This window comes from Ailuropoda melanoleuca, chromosome 6 (genome assembly GCF_002007445.2).
Source record: "Ailuropoda melanoleuca isolate Jingjing chromosome 6, ASM200744v2, whole genome shotgun sequence".
In the NCBI taxonomy this organism is placed as follows: domain Eukaryota; kingdom Metazoa; phylum Chordata; class Mammalia; order Carnivora; family Ursidae; genus Ailuropoda; species Ailuropoda melanoleuca.
The window spans coordinates 123,729,418-123,745,865 of record NC_048223.1 but is presented as its reverse complement, the minus strand read 5'-3'; the positions used below and the strand labels follow the sequence as shown (position 1 = coordinate 123,745,865).

The window sequence follows — 16,448 nt, the reverse complement described above, 5'->3', positions numbered from 1 at the left end:
ACAGACAAGGTGCCGGGCAAAAGGGTGTTAGAGCAGAGAGACCAGGATGGAATCTCAGGAGGAGAGCTGGCTCTGCTTAGACATTTGGCAGAATATTTCCACACTGCTTTCTGGCCTAATAGAGCCAGTTTCTGGCCAACTGTGCTCAATGCCTGTCTAATTCCAAACAGATGGGTCTGTGCCCTGCCCCCACTCCTCCTCCTCTGTGGCCTCCCACCCATCCCCCCCCCCTGCTCGGGGTGCCTCCTGCCTCTGACCAGACTAGAGGGGGGCTGCGCAGGGCAGGGGGAAGGGCTGCCCTTTCTGAGGGCTTCTTGGCTCCTCCTAACACCACAGGGGCAGAGATGGGGCGTCTAGACCTGCATTAGCGGAAGGATGAACAGACCCCATCCCCCGGGGCACACCTCTGTCCCAGCACGCGGCAGATTGGGTGCAAGGCTGTTTCCCCCTGTACGCCAAGAGGCATGACAGCCTCGTGGTTAAGCACGTGGACGAGGGCCAAGCTGCCTGAGTCTGATTCTGGCTCTGCCAAATCTTTGCTGGAAGCACTGCGCAAGTGTCTTCCCATCTCTGTGTCCCTGTCCTCCTCTGGAAAGCAGGTGTGGCCATGCTGAAACAAAGCCCCATTTCAACAGGCCAGAGAATTTAGGCCAAGCACTTCAAAGAGGCATGCCATGGGGGGTGGAGGTCAGCTCCGCTGGTCACCTCTCCTGCTCTGTGTCGAATGCACAGTCTGCTCTCCCGGGACTCCCAGGACCTCCCTAAGGCTGGCAGCGGGGTTGGCACTCTCCCCACCGCACGGATTGTGGCCCACTCACAAAATATCTGTCTTTAACAAGGGTTGAACAAGTTGTAATTTTTCAGATGAAAACCAGAAACACAAAGAAGTGAAGAACTCGTCCAAGGTCACCCGGCCTGTATGCGGCACGGCCAGGACACAGACCCAGGCGGTCCCCCCAGGACNTGGGTGGCACAGCGGTTAAGCATCTGCCTTCGGCTCAGGGCGTGATCCCGGCGTTACGGGATCGAGCCCCACATCAGGCTCCTCCGCTATGAGCCTGCTTCTTTCTCCCACTCCCCCTGCTTGTGTTCCCTCTCTTGCTGGCTGTCTCTATCTCTGTCCAATAAATAAATAAAATCTTTAAAAAAAAAAAAAAGTCAAAGAAAGGGTTTGAGCATGTAGATAAAGCCTTGGGTTAGCAATTAAGTGAGATAATGTGTGTGGACCACATGGGGTTCTGCCTCTCAAACCAGGGCCACCCAAAGCCCAGGACAATCGCGGGAAGTAAACAGCTTTCCTGCTGGGGGTGGAGGGGTCTCACACCTCAGTGCCTCCTTTCTGTGGGACTAGGACAGAAAGATCTACTTGTCCCGACCCACACCCCAGCTCCCTGGACAGGTCCTTCCAGGTGGGCCCTGGTCAAGGCTGGGTGCTTTGAAATCTGTGGGTTTGTCCCCTAGCTTCCAGAAGGGAGGCATTCCTAGGATGTCAGAGTCTAGAGGGCTGAGCTGAATTCTCCCAGGGGAACCTCGAGGGGACTGCGACCATCTCCACCCAGAGTTCATTAAATTCATTCCAGAAATGGTGCAGCTGGAGGAGGGGATTGAATCTATTCCCCAGGGGTGGGGGCGGGGGGCCCAGCTTAGGTGCCTAGAGGGAAGGGTCAGGTGTAGCCCAGAAGACAAGGCTCAGTAGCTGTGGAAAGGTCATCCCCGTGCTCACCGACCCATTCCCATATCCCAGCTGCCTGCCCTGTGCCAGGCACCGGGCTAGTCCCCGAGGGCGCAAAGCTGAGTGCAGCACAACCTACACTACTCCCCCAAGAGCCCCTGTCCCTGAGGGGCCACAGGAATTAGCGGACAGTGCCTGCAAGTGCTAACCCAGCTCTTTCCCTCTACAGCCCAGAAGAAGTCGAGACCAAGGGTCAGTGAATCACAGCCCACGGTCAAACCTGGCCCGCCTCCTGTTTTTGTAAATGCAGTTTTACTGGAACACACCTACACCCATTCACTTTTGCTCCACAATGGGAGAATTGCACAGTCAAACCGGAGACCCATCAGGCCCACAAAACTGAAAATATTTACAATCTGGCCCTTTAGAGATCAAGTTCACTGCCCCTGCAAACGTGAGGCCACCTGAATCCCTCTGGCACACTCTGCTGTGGTGAGATGAGAACATTCCACCAGGATAAGGACAGGGGCAGGGGCCCGCATGAAAGCAGATGGGGCATCAGTGACAGTCACCCACGGAGGTGGCCCTACTGTTGAGGTGCTAAGGGCCGGGCGGACACACTTGCTGGGTGAAAAAACAGGGGTGGGCACTCCCGGCAGAGGGACGGCTCACAGGAGGACACACGGCCCGCGCAAACACTGCACTGGTCGTGCCTACAGTGCTGGCGGAGGGGGCACGCAGGTGGTGCAGGAGAGCTGATGCTCAGGAACCAGGCACCAAGGCCCCTGGGGCAAACCTGTAGCTGCCAGTCCCCACCCCGACAGCACAGAGCAGCCAGGGAAGGACTTCTTAGCTCTCTAGCCTAGTGCAGGTGACATACACGGAGTTCAACCCACTGTTTCAGAGGTGCACCTCATCCTTGGCCCCTAGAATTTAGCATCCAGCAGGGGAATCTGACAGGCAAATGCCAGGCAGGATGAGCTGAGGGCCTGGGAGGGGCACACAGAGAATGCAAGCGGGGTTCTGAGAAAGGAGGAGATGGGTCCATTTGGGAACAGGACGAAAAGGGTCCCAGGGGAAAGCCAGCATTTGCGGAGAGCCCTAGGAGCTCAGGTGTTGGGGGTGGTGCTCCCGAACAAAGGTAAGAGGTCATGAAACTCAGGACCGGCGGGCTGTCCCACTTGGCGGGTAGAAAACTGAAAGACCCAGTAAATGGGGAGTAGGCAGGCAGGCAGGTTAACTTGCATCTGAAGTTGGGGACAGGACATAAGAAGCCTACACAGGATGGCATGGGCACCCAGTGGAGGGGTCCAGGCCCAGTGATGGGTGCAGGCGTGGTTTCCCAGAGGGGGTGATGTTATGATTCGAGGAGCTTAGGGAATTCACCAGAGGATGTTACTGCAGTCCATTGAGAGGCACAGCGTCACACTTGAGAGATGTCAGTCACCTAGAGGCCAAGAAGGCCACCACGACAGCCCTTCCCCCTTCCTCCCTGACCATCGGCTAGCCCCTCACTTGCTCTGCAGGGGCCCCTGGCTGTCTGCTGCTCAGATGCCCCAGGTACGCTCCTGCCCACGTAGGGTTTGGCAATGGCTGTCCCCCAGGAACCCCGTGGACAAGGCTCTCACCTCCTCCAAGCCTCCTGAGAGTGGCCAGCCACCCTCCACTAGCAGCTCTGACTCTCAGCACTTCTCACCCTCCTACGAATGCTGGGCACCATTTGCTAACTTTGGAGTTGACCAGAAGTCCCCCCACCCAAATGTACATTTCACAAGGGATTGCTTGTGAGTTACCGAGGCCTTTCCTGCTGTCTGAAGCCTGCCTGGCGCGAAGAGACATTCGGTCCATACTTGTTAATTGAATCAAGGAATAAGCCAGAGTGGGGAGCCACAGTGTGACTTGAGCAGGCAGAAGAGGAGCTGGCATTTCAGCGTGAGATCTCCCAGATTCCTTCAGGCGGGTCCCATGCTACGGTGAATAATCCAAGCCAACCTTTTATCTTTTTATTTTTTGAACTTCTGTGTATTTTCAAAGGCTAAGGATGCATGTGCCTTTGTAAAGCTCACACTGCAAGCTTCCAGACAAAAGTATTTCAGGACAAGGCTCCCAGCGTGAGCTGCGCCCCTGACCGAGCACAGAGCTGCCCATCAGGTGCAGCTGGAGTTTCAGGAAATCCCTGGGCCCAGGCGCTGTGGGCTCTGTCTTTGATTTCGGCCCTGCCCAGTGGCCAGATGTTCTCAATCGGGCGGCTAAATGAAGACAGTCACACCAGCAAACAGGGGAAGAGAAAATACGGAGCACAGTCAAAAGTTGTCACCAAGCCCTTGATCTGGTTTCTAGGGAAGCGAAGAGGAGGGGAGCAGTCTGCTGGCCCCTGGGGTCTACATGGCTGACCTCTCATCTGGGTCGGTTCTGCTCCATGAGGCACTCCCTGCACACAACCTTGGCTGTGTCCAAAGGGTCCCCTGCCTGGCAAGGGGACAGAAATGCTGCCCTAAGGAATGGCTGTATTGAAAATTCAGTTTCTTAGAAATGAAGTGAAGTGGGTGACTTTTGCTGTAGTAACGTAAAAAAGTATTTTATTGGCATCAGTCCATGTATAGTGTATGTATAGATAGTTCATAGACACACAAACGTATGCCTATCTGCATAGAGTATACACACATACATCTGTATACGTGTGCACAGATAGCACACACAGCATTTCATATGTGCCTGGCACTGTTCTAAGTGCTACACACATCCACTCATTTAATGCCCATAGTAACCCTACGCAGTGGGTCCTATTATCCCATTTTATAGAGGATGGAAGTGAGGCACAGAAAAGTTAAGCGTCTTGTCTAAGGCCACTCAACTGATGGCAGGTGGGCCTGGGATGTGAGCCCCCTTCTACCCTAGGCAGCCTGCTTGAAAAGCCATATTCTCAACCCATCGCACCTACACTTCTAAAATTATGTCCCCGGGACCCCCAGGGTCACTGAAGGCCTTCCGGGGAGTTCACGATGCAAACTATTTTCATACTACTACTAAGACATCATTTCCTTTCCCTCGTCTTACAAATGCACAGGGGAGTTTCCCAGAGGCAAGTGACAAGGGATTCCGGCACAGATCGAATGCCCCAGCAGACAGGAGAACCCAGTGCTTTTCATTTAAGCCAGACACTGGAAAGATCTGTAAAACAATACCAGGCTTCTTGCTGAGGTTCTGTTTTGGCAAGTAGTCATTTTTCATCATCTGCCTGTTACCACGTGAGTCATTTATTATTGTTATTTTTCAAGGAAGGTGTACATCTGAAAAGCACTTCTCAATGTTCATAGCGAACATGACACATGTTACGAGAGAGAAGCCACGTAAAGAAAAGCTGTTTGGGGCCGTCCGGAATGTTTCAGTCCTGAACACAAGCAGCTTGAGAACCACTGCAGGACACCAGGAGACACGGCTCCACGCCCTGTCCCGCAGGGTCTTGGGGAGGGCGCCCTTGGTGGTTTGGACTGGACCCCTTCTGCCTAGGCAGGACTATCCTATTAGAGGGGGTAGAGCGTCCCAGGCCCCTACCTGCAAAATTCCCAAAGATTCCCCAGGTGCCGTGACAGCCAATATGCCTCTCCCCACCGTGTGTGTGTGTGTGTGTGTGTGTGTGTGTGTGTGTGTGTGTGTCTGGCTGAAAAGCACAGCTTAGAAAGGACATCTTCTCTTTGCTCCCTCACCCATCCTCGTATCCATTCATTCAAACCACCAAGGAACTAATTAAGAGCTGGGTAGGAGCCGGCACAAACGCTGTCAATTAATTTGCCGTTCTTAACTATTTTTATTGTGGAGGGATGACTTCCGAGCCACAGCTCTCCGGCTTCCCGCTGGATGCTGGAATGCTGGGAGCCCCCAAGCTTCCACGGAATGTGGGCATCCTGTGCCCCTCACGGTCCACTGGCACTCTGAGTTCCAAGGAGACCCATGGAACTTTCAAACCCCGGAGTTCTGCAGAATTCCTGAAGTCTGTAGTGTCCAGGAACCAAGCAAAGGGTTGGCAGATGTTGCCAACATCCAGAACGGCAGCATCCCCATACGTGCTGCAGGAGCACATTTTTCCCTGTGAATTACCAACATCCCAGTTTTACAGAGGAACACGGGGGGCACCTCGGGCTCCAGGCCCACCTGCACTCGGCCAAGAGCACCTTCCTTCTCCCATCATGGCACACGCTGCTCCCAAGAAAGGAAGGCCCTGAGGACAGGCTCCCTCTCCTAACAGGAACAGGTGTCTCTGTCCCAACTTCCTGTCCCTTCATCGGCGTCTCTATCCCTCCCCCATTGCTCCCAGACCTGGACGCAGGGCCCAGCTGAAAGCAGACCCCCTTCCCAATGTCAGACCCCACCGCTGCTGCCCCCAGGCCTTGGCCCCATCTCTCCCCAAGTCCCAGCGGGGATGGCCTTCCAGTCTGCCTTCCTGTCTTCGCTCTATCGCAAAGTCACAACCGGTCACGGGCAGGAAGAACATTGTCAGGATCTCTCTCCTGGGAACTTATCTCAAGAACGAACAGAGACCAAATGAAGGAAGATGCTAAAAGCATAAAGATGTTCAACGGAGTGCTGTTTATGATGACGATGATATATATATAATATGCCTATATTATAGAGAAATACGCAGTCGCAGAAATGGTTAAGTCATCCGGTACTTCCACCTGATGAAACATCACACAGCCACATAACGCAACAATCCAGAAGCACTCCCTGAGAGACCCCAGCTCCATCCAGGTACTGGGGACGCAAATGGGGAAGGACACGGCCCCTGCCCTCAAGGAGGCTCTAGTTAACTGTCCATCCGCGTGTCCCTGATTCCCCAGGTGCCGTGCGGAGTCAATCCCATTCTATTTAACCAAGAGAAAACATATCCACAGCTCCTGCCCCAAAGCCTTCCCTTCCTACTTGTTTTGTGCTGGCCAATCCCCCCATGTAGAGGGTATTTTTAGCATCTGTGAGGAAGTGTTTACACGAAGGCCATTGAGCAACATGGTGACACGGCCCTGGGACGTCGTAAGCAAGACAGTGCTTACCAAATGCATTTCAGACAGGCTGGCTTTGGTTCCCATCCACGCCCGTCTTCCTCCTCCCCATTCTCCCGATCAGAAAGGGCAGCTGGCTCTCCTGGTAGGTGTGCGTGCGTAACTTCACCCGAGGCACGCACGTCATAAACAACAGCTCTCGCAGCGAGCATAGAGGCGGAGTGGAGAGCAGCGCAGGAAGTGGCTAGTCCCAAAGTGAAAGGACCACGAGCTCCCAGACATGGGATCCCCCCGCATTTCCAGTTCTCTAGAAGCTGGAGGCAGAAGTCCCAAGAAGTGTGGAAGGCTGGCTGATGCCCCAGGGAACTGAAGAAGAGAGGAAAAATCCCCCAAGGGGGCCCAAGCCTGTGTCTAGCCCAACAGAGCGGTCAGCTAGCTGGATATCGTGTTTATCAGCCCAGCAGCTGGGGCTGGTGCTGTGTGGCCAAGACAGGTGGTCAACTGTCCCTGCCTTCATACATCCATTCTTGGCTCTGCCCATGCAGCGCTCGCCCACAGCCAGCCAGTGTGGCTCGGCTAGGAATAACAACACGGGTGACGTGTCACACTGACTATGGGCACAGGTGGGTTTTCAGTAAGTCCCCGTGAGGAGTGAATCCCACTCCTGCTCCCCAAGGAGCTGCCAGTCTAACAGGGAAAACACACACAGGTACCTCGTGATGGGCACTGTGGTCAAGACACACACGGGGATGCTCTGGGGGACCGGGGGAGGGGGAGGCTGGGGGACAAGTTGAGGGGGAAAGGGATTCCCACAAGAAAACTTAAGCTGAGTGTTTTAGAGGGATGATTTCAACAAGAAGGTACAAAGGGCAGGGTGTTATAGGTGGAGGGACGAGCACAGGCAAACCTCACGTTCCAAATCCTGGAGACGTGAAAGTTACTTCATTTAGAAGGAAAGTGATTTACGATGAACACAGGTGTATAGGCTACATCTATAGCCCCAGCCAAAGCCACATCCGTACAAAGTATCTGTAGTTAAGTGCCCGACAATTCGCTTTTTTGATTATGATGAAAGTAACTGCCTGACATTAAACTTTCGATTGCCAAAACATCCACTTTGAAGACATCTCTCTCTCTCTCTCTCTCTCTCTCTCTCTCTCTCTCTCTGTCTCTCTCTGGCTACATGGGTGATGGGGATTAAAGAGGGCACTTGTGATGAGCACCGGTGCTGTAGGTAAGTGAGGAGTCACTGAATTCTACTCCAGAAACTAATACCGCCCTGTATGTTAACTACGCAAAATTTAAATAACAAATAAATAAATAAATAAAAATAAAGACACCCATCTCATCTCAAAGACACCCACTACCAGCGAGCGACACAAGGAGATGAACGGCACACCGCCCCACCAATGGGATTCCCCTTTTAGAAAGCCTGGGGTGATAGTGCGAAGTGACCCCACTTTTCCCTCCCCATGCCCTCATTGCTGCTTACATGTTCTAAATTCACCAATGAAGAGTAAGCCTGCAAAAACCTGGCACCCCACCCCTCAACCCCAGTAAAGGCAGGACCCCAGTCCCCTCCCTGGCTCGGATCTGGGGTCCCAGGGGCTCACCACGAGCAGGGCCCAAGGGAGTGCAGTCCGAGGGCTAAGTCCAACCCAGAACAGTACTGGACACACAGCACTGGCAGTCAGGACTGCTGTTGTGTCCGGAAGGGTCCTAAGCATCTTTACATATATCAACACATTTGATCCTCACAAGACCCCTATGAGGACAGAACTAGTGTCATCTCTTGGGTCCGTTTTGCCGATGATAAAACACAAATCAAGGCAGGTGCTGTGGCTTGCCCAACACAGTACAGTAGGCCACAGAAGTGTGATCTGAACTCAGGCCTTCTGTCTGAACAGTTTACACTCTTCCTACTACTCTTAAAATTACTCCGTGGTTCGCAGGAGAGTGGCGATCAGGTCGGGGCCCGGGCGGGACCCAGGTCACAGTGAGCCTCATCCGACCTGCTGTGGAATTTGGACTCTGTTCTGGGGCCAAGAGGGACATGGACACTGAAAAGAGGAAGGACATGACTGGACGCCCTTTGGGAACAAAGGTTATTGGTAAATGTCCAAATGCTTATCATCCAGGCATGATTGGAATAAAAATTAGTCGTTCGAGGCTGACTCAATCTGTGGGCTTGGCCTCCAGAGCAAAGGAAATTTCCATGCCTCTGGTGGTCTGGTGCCCACCCCCTTCTTGTGGCATGCGTGTCATCAAGGCCTCCCGGCCTGGCCGCAGTGGTTATTCCAGAAGGTCCGTCCTCCCATGGAAGAAATGTCTTGGTTGCAGCCAGACACCTGCCCCTAGCCGGCGGGGAGGGGAGCTGTGCGACAGCTTGCCCACGGCCCGCCATGTGGCTCAGCTAGAAATCATAACACGGGTGACGTGTCACACTGACCACGGGGCTTGGCTTTGTACGCAGCCTCTCACCCTGACAGGCCCTCGAGGGTGGGGGCTGGAACCGTCTCCCTTACAGATGGGAATCTGGGTGGCACAGATGGGGGGCCTCCAGGCCCGTCTCACACTGAGACCTATTCTGATGAACCCTCAGAGCTTGTACATCCCTGTGGGGTCCCCCTCCCCTGACGGGTGGGACTGGCCCCATGTTCCCAGGGGAGCGAGGCTCAGCGGGTTAGGGACCCGCGGCTGGTAAGAGGAGTCAGAGTGAGCTTGTTGCTTGTTGTTTCCCCCCCTTCCAGCCCGGTTGTCAACCAGGGCTGGATCTTTGAGCCCCCAGGGAGGGAATGCACCATTGCCAACTGCCCTGATCTCAGGCATGGGTGCCTGACCTTTCTAGAAGATGCTAATGATGTGGCACATGCCTGCAACGCCTCCTGGGACCACGGTGAAGGTCTGTGCTCTGAAGTCCAGAGGGTCTGTGGGTCCCCCGCTCCGTTCTACAAATGAGACAACAGGTGCGGGGAGGCACTGGCTCCGAGGGCACTGGGACTAGTGAGGAACCCAGGAGGGCGGCTGCTGGAAGATATGGCCCTGCAACGGGGTGGGAGAAAGTGTGAGCAGAGGGAGCAGACAGAAGCCTGTGCTGTTAGCGGCATGAGCGCAGAAACCAGGTCTCCGTTCCCCACTGCTGGCTCTCCAGTGTCGGACTCTCAGAAACCGCCTGCGGACGATGTGTGGACACATGAGCCTGGGGAACTGTCTGGGAAGGGGGGGGCAGGGCTGAGCGGGGGTTCAAGCACTGTGAACACGCAGTTACCATTTCCTCTGGTTTTCCATGTGCCCACCCCCGCACCTGCTAGCAAGCACGCGATGTGCCAGGAAAGCTCCTTGTGCAGAACAATCACACATTCTCCCGTTCTGCGGATGTACTTTGGCCCTTCTAACCCTGGCCACTGGGGCTGTCTCCGAAGCATTGCTCTAAAAGAATCAGGCAGCAAGGATCATGGACAGGCGGTACAGCGAGGGGCCTGGGCTCCAGAGGCAGACCCCATGGCTTGAAAGCCCAGCTCCTCCACTTACTGACAATGGTGCATCGGTGGCTAGTTACGTAACCACTCTGTGCCTCAGTTCCATCACTGGTGAAACAAGGACAAGGACAGCAGCCGTCTCCCAGGGTGGCTGGGAGGGGTTAAATGTGTCAGTGCTGGGGGCCCTTAGAAGAGCACGTGACCCACAGGCAGAACTCTGTAAGTGTTGGCAAACACTCTGCCAGTGCCTCCACTCCCAGAGTTCGGGTGATTTCTCAGAACACAGTCCCGGAAGTGGGATCATAGGGTAGATCCCTTGTAGAATGGCCTGGAAAGTGCCTTTGAAAATCCCAACAGCACTAAGAAGAACCAAAGTCTTTAGCTCTAAGTGGTTAGCCCAAGAACAAGGGCTCAGAGGACCCAGAAGGTAAGTCCACCCTACTAGAGCCCCCACTGTCAGCCTTCCCGCTGAGTCTCCATCCTCAGCCACCTTCTGTAAAGAACCCCTGGTGCCCAGTCACCTCTGTGGCTCCAGGTACCCCCGGAGAGAAAGCATTCTCCCCCACCCCGCAGGAGGCCTGGCCCATGCCAGGGAAGCTTAAGCTCCAGCCCCTTGGCCGCACCCCACTTCACTAGGGCTTGTGTTTCTTTTTCTTTTTTTTTTTTTTAAGATTTTATTTATTTGACAGAGAGAGAGAGCACACAAGCAGGTAGAGTGGCAGGCAGAGGGAGAGGGACCCTGGTATCATGACCCAAGCCAAAGGCAGATGCTCAACCACTGAGCCACCCAGGTACCCCTAGGGCCTGTCTCATTTTAAATCCCTAACTTGGCATCATTATTTCTTAAAGAGAACTCCCAAATTGTATTAGCCTCAGGCCTCCCCAAACTCAGAACTGCATCTGTGCCTCCCACCGACCTGTAATCTGTTTCTCCCACTGAATTACTACTACCTCGAGGACAGAGGTCTCGTCTCAATCTTGTTTATCCCCGGTCCTCGGCACAGTGCCCGGGACCCAGGAGTGTCTGTTGCCTGAATGACCAGACAAACGAATGGATGAGAAGGAAGGAAGGAAAACCATGGTCTGAACTGAAACCTCTCTGCTCATTCCACTCACTCCGCATGGATTCCCTCCTTCAAATCATCCAGTATAAGTGCCCCCCTTTTGCACCTGCCAGCCCTTCAACTCCTCGAAGCTGGCCCCCAGGTCTCTCTCTTCCAGGGCCACAGACCCCTGTGCCCGCAACTGTTGCCTCTTCTCTTTAAGGTTATCAGCAACAGAAATCCCACCCGCATCTCACTGCTGCCCATTTCCATATCTACGACCACTGAGACCACCTCTTATCTACCCGGAGTGCCTTGGCCTCTGGTTCGCCTCTGGGACAGCTGATAACGTTTAATTTTTTTGGAGGAAACCCTTGAGTTCTGAGGAAGAGTGCCCATGTGTGTGACTCCTCAGGCCTGAAAAAATGCACTGGAGCAGACAGGCCTGGCTTTCTAGGGCAAAGGCCGCAGCCCCTCGGGGAGAGTAGTGAGTCCCCCCATCTGTCCTCTCATCAGCAGCCTGGGGTCCTCGTCTTCCCTGTTGTGCTCTCTCCTCTGGTCCTCTGGGCAGTGTGACTGGATCCCACACCCGGCTCCTCCAAGTGCCCCTCCTGGACCAGCACGCCCCACTGTGCTCTCCACCCCACCGCACCCAGTCCCCGCCCACCCCCGCACCCTGCCAATGTACGCTTAACGTTCCTGTTTACTGGCCATCTCTTATCCTTCCCCCACCCTGGGCTAGCACGTGAGCTCCCTGGGTCTCTGTCTGCCCAGGACAGTGCCTGGCACAGAGAAAGAGCTCAGAACTAGTTGTCGATGCATGAACGGAACTAGCATTGATCAAGTTCACTTCCTACCAAGGCTCTGCTGCGAGCCAGGGAGACAAAAGTGTTTTCAGTTAAAGCCTCTGGGCTGTAAGCGGCTCAGCTGGGGATACCCCCACTGCAAGAGAGGAAACGCCCTCCCCCCAGAGAGGCCCACTTCTGCATTCACGCCCTCAACCATCGAGGGCTTCGCAAGCGCAGGGTGGCAGCCAGGCACCGCACCCTTCCCCCAGGAAAATGCTCACACGCACACGCAGTGCCACACGGATGCACGTTCCGGAGCGCCTGCGTCTCTGCACACCCTGTGTGACGTGCTTCGTGACTCCATCAGAGACGCAGACCGTAAACACCTGCGGGGAGTGAAGGACATGGGCGTCCAGCAACATGCCGTCGCCTTCCTGCTGCTAGGAGCCTCAGGGGTCTGGGGTCCATGGGGACAAACACTTCCCTCACCTTCCACTCGGGTTTTCTTCTGGGGCAGCGGTGTCTCCGCAGGCCATTGGATCAAGCGCCGGCAGGCGGAGAGACTCAGCGTACGCGTGCCACCTCTGCTAGTTGTACAACTTTGAAGAAGTTAATTATCTTTTCGAAGTCTTGTTTCCTGATCTGTACTTGGGCCACTGGGCCACTGGGCCACTGGGTTGTTCTGAGCAGTAACAGTAAGGGAACAGTAAGGGAAGGGTCTGGAACAGGGCCTGACGCATAGTTTGGTAACGGTGGTGGTCTGTGGTATTGGCAGGGGGACTGGGTCAGCGTCGTTAAGATGTGGATTGCGAGAATGTTGGTTCTGGCGTCACCAGTGTGCACCAGTGTGCACTCACGGTGGTTTTCATGTATACGGAGGTTGATCTGGAAATGATCTAGGCGATGTGCCTAGATATGTATACTCACACATACATATGATGGATATGCATGTATATGTGAGTATGTATACACACATCTATAAATACAGATGTGTGTACATGGCTTGTATATGCATAAGTATATATGCACACACGTGAGCGCACACACCCCCACACTCCCGACTTCCCAGTTCTGCGTGCTCAGAGGGCCTAGAGGCAATGCTATCTCAGGAGCCACGGACATACCTCATGACCAGATGGTATTTCTAGATACCATTCGCCACTGAAAGGAGCCGGGGATCCTTGACAAAGTGCTGTTTCCATCATTAACCAAGAGATAAAGCCAACATCACAGTAACGGGACAGACCCGCACCGGCCTTCCAACTACGACGCACTGAGGACACCCCGTGAATTCTGCGGGACGCCCGGCAAAAGCGTGACATCTAAATCTAATCATGACAGAGCATCAGACAAACGCCAACGGAGGGACCCTCTGAAAAATAATTGGCTTAAATATGTCAAAAACACGAACGTGACGAAGTATGAGACTCAGGAACTTCTCTAAGAAGCCCACGTGCCAAATGGATTTTCTTCTGCTGGGAAGGATTTCACGGGGGGCCCTTGGTGAAATCAGAATAAGGTCCAAGGATCAGTTAATGGTAGCAAACCGATGCTAAGTTTCTAACTTAGTTGTATTGTAGTCGTAAGAATCTTCGGATTTCAGGAAAAAGTGGAGAGACGAGAGGATAGAGCGAATACAGTAAAATGTTAACACTTAAAGAAGGGTATCTAGGAATTTTTTGGCTCTTCTTGCAACTTATCTGTAAATTTGCCATTATATCAAAATTGGGCAATTGAAAAAAAATGTAATTGAAAAGCATACTCTGGGTTCATGTACGAAGAAAAAGTGAATATAGTGCTTAGCACAATAGTTTGAAGCTATTACAATAATAATTACTATTACCGGAATGGTGCATGTGGCATATAATAAGCTTGAAATGGATGGACAATATCATCGCTGTTAATATCACCATCATCACCATCTCTGTTGTCCCTGATGTGCTCGATACTATGTACTAAAAATCAATACCGTTTCTTATCGTTACTTCTAATTACTTCATATCTGCATTAAGCTCCATTGTTTGAAGGTCCGCTATGGAAACCCCTGTTTCAAGTGCTTCCAGCACTCACCTAAATCTATGACAAGCTTAAAGACCAACCAAGAGAAGAGAGGCAGGGCCCATTTCAGATCGAGATGTACAGATATATATCAATTCAATTCTTTTCTGCCATCTGAATCTCTGCTTTGTTCTTGCTGGTTCTTGGGCAACCCAAGGTCAAGAAAGCCCAGCTTCTAAAGACACAACCCGGGGCCTTTGCCTATAGGCCCCTAAGCCACCTAGAGTTTCTCCTCTGTTCCTTCTTGGGACCCATCCATAAGTACTGTGCAGCTCCATGACCGGCCTTCTAATTCTGCACTGCACACTGCCTTATTCAACAAGTGGGACCTCCTATTCTGCCCCCAGTCCTGACCCATCCAAGATGGTGGAACTATTGCCAAGTCCAAGCTCCTCGCCATGGGTCTGTTATATAGAACTGGCTGTGCTCAGCCTGATTCTGAGATGGGCTAAGGTCCCAATCATCATTACTCTGCTTAACACGTTCTTTGAAAGTAAACCCGTGGTCCCTTCCCTGTCATCTTTTGTAGAGTCTCTATCATTCTCATTCTTGCAAGACTCACGGGCACCAAAACTTTAGCTCACCTTCTTCCTTTTCCTATTTCTTATCTCTCTTGCCCCATCTTCAGCCCATGGGGAATACTACGGCCATTGCTTCGTACCCTTTACAGGAGGCCCTAGATGGTGTCTGACCTTCCTATGACCATGCATGCAAAGGCTCATATTTGTATCAACCTATTTGTATATATAAAACTGATAAATTCCAAGGTCCAAGTGGCTTAGTTTTTACCGGGACTCATTGACATCAGCCATAGGCTGGCTGTCCAGAGACATTTTAGAAGTAATTCCATCTTTATGGATAGGTAGGTAGAGAAATAGATAGATGTCCTCACCAATAATCATAGAGAACAGCCACACACACACGCATATGCACCAACTTGCCGCCTTCTACGATGGTTGCCATTATAATCCAAGCTGCGTTAGACATTGGTAGAGCCAAGAGAGACATGCCAGGGTGACCACAGTTTTCCCAAGCCAGCTTTCCTCACGGATGGAAACGTTCCCAATGTGCACTGTCCAAAATGGTAGCCACCAGTCACACACGGCTGTGGAGCATCTGTAACGTGGTGAGTGCGACTGAGGGCTGAATTTTTAATTGTGATTAATGTCAATGAATTAAAATTTACATGGCCACACATGGAGTGGCTACATGTGGGCAGCTTATCTCTAGACCAGGGGCCGGCACGCTCTTTCTATGAAGGACCAGATTGTAAATGTTTTTGGCTTTCAGGCCCCACAGCCTCTATCACCACTGCTGTTGTGCTGTGACAGCACCACAGACATATCTGAACAAAGGAGTGTGGCTGGGTACCAATAAAACTTTATTTATAAAAAATGACCGGGCCAGTTTTGTCTTGTGTGTCAGCGTTGTTTGCTGACACTCACCCCAGTACAATCTCATTCCAGACCTTCTTTGGGATGGCAGACACTGGTCATATGAGGCTGTTCCTAATCCAGTCCTTACTTACTTCTTTAATGAGAACACAGAAGGCTTTCCTTTTAAGAAAACAAGGTTGCTTGATATTCTAATAACCCTGCATTTTTCCGTGAGGTAGAAAGTGTTCCCTCTTAATGGCATATCCCTGGGAGAGCAGGCCAAATTACAAAGAGACCAAGACACAGGGGAACATCTCTCCTCCCCTACTCAAGTTCATCTATGGAAGACACCAGAAAAGACAACACTTCTCCTCGTGCTGGAGGAGAGGGTAGTCATTTACCTCAGGAGGCTGAGGGACTGTCCATCTCTGGTCCTCAGATGAAACTGTCCCTGCCCACAAAGCTTAAAGTGTCTGCTCACCACAGCTCCTGGCGATGATTATTCCTTCTATTGCATGCCCATGTCAGAAAGGTATGTCCGTGGCTCCTGAGATAGCATTGCCTCTAGGCCCTCTGAGCACGCAGAACTGGGAAGTCGGGAGTGTGGGGGTGTGTGCATGCACACGTGTGTGCATATATACTTATGCATATACAAGCCATGTACACACATCTGTATTTATAGATGTGTGTCTACATACTCACATATACATGCATACCCATCCTATGTATGTGTGAGTATACATATCTAGGCACATCGCCTAGATCATTTCCAGATCAACCTCCGTATACATGAAAACCACCGTGAGTGCACACTGGTGACGCCAGAACAACATTCTCGCAATCCACATCTGTCTTAACGACGCTGACCCAGTCCCCCTGCCAATACCACAGACCACCACCGTTACCAAACTATGGGTCAGGCCCTGTTCCAGACCCTTCCCTTACTGTTACTGCTCAGAACAACCCCAGTGGCCCAAGTACAGATCAGGAAACAAGACTTCGAAAAGATAATTAACTTCTTCAAAGTTGTACAAC

General features: G+C 52.5%; 1 protein-coding gene across 2 annotated transcripts in view; it reads right to left on the bottom strand.

The window, feature by feature from the left end:
* ST3GAL1 (ST3 beta-galactoside alpha-2,3-sialyltransferase 1) overlaps positions 1 to 16,448 on the bottom strand; it is a 95,893-nt gene that overhangs the window by 70,391 nt on the left and 9,054 nt on the right. The window contains exon 1 of one of the 2 annotated variants that reach the window (XM_034663409.1): positions 15,815 to 15,933. The exons of the other annotated variant lie outside the window; for it this stretch is intronic. The gene's annotated coding sequence lies outside the window, so the exon portion shown is untranslated. Of the gene's footprint in view, positions 1 to 15,814; positions 15,934 to 16,448 lie in introns of those variants that run through there. 2 annotated transcript variants of the gene reach the window in all.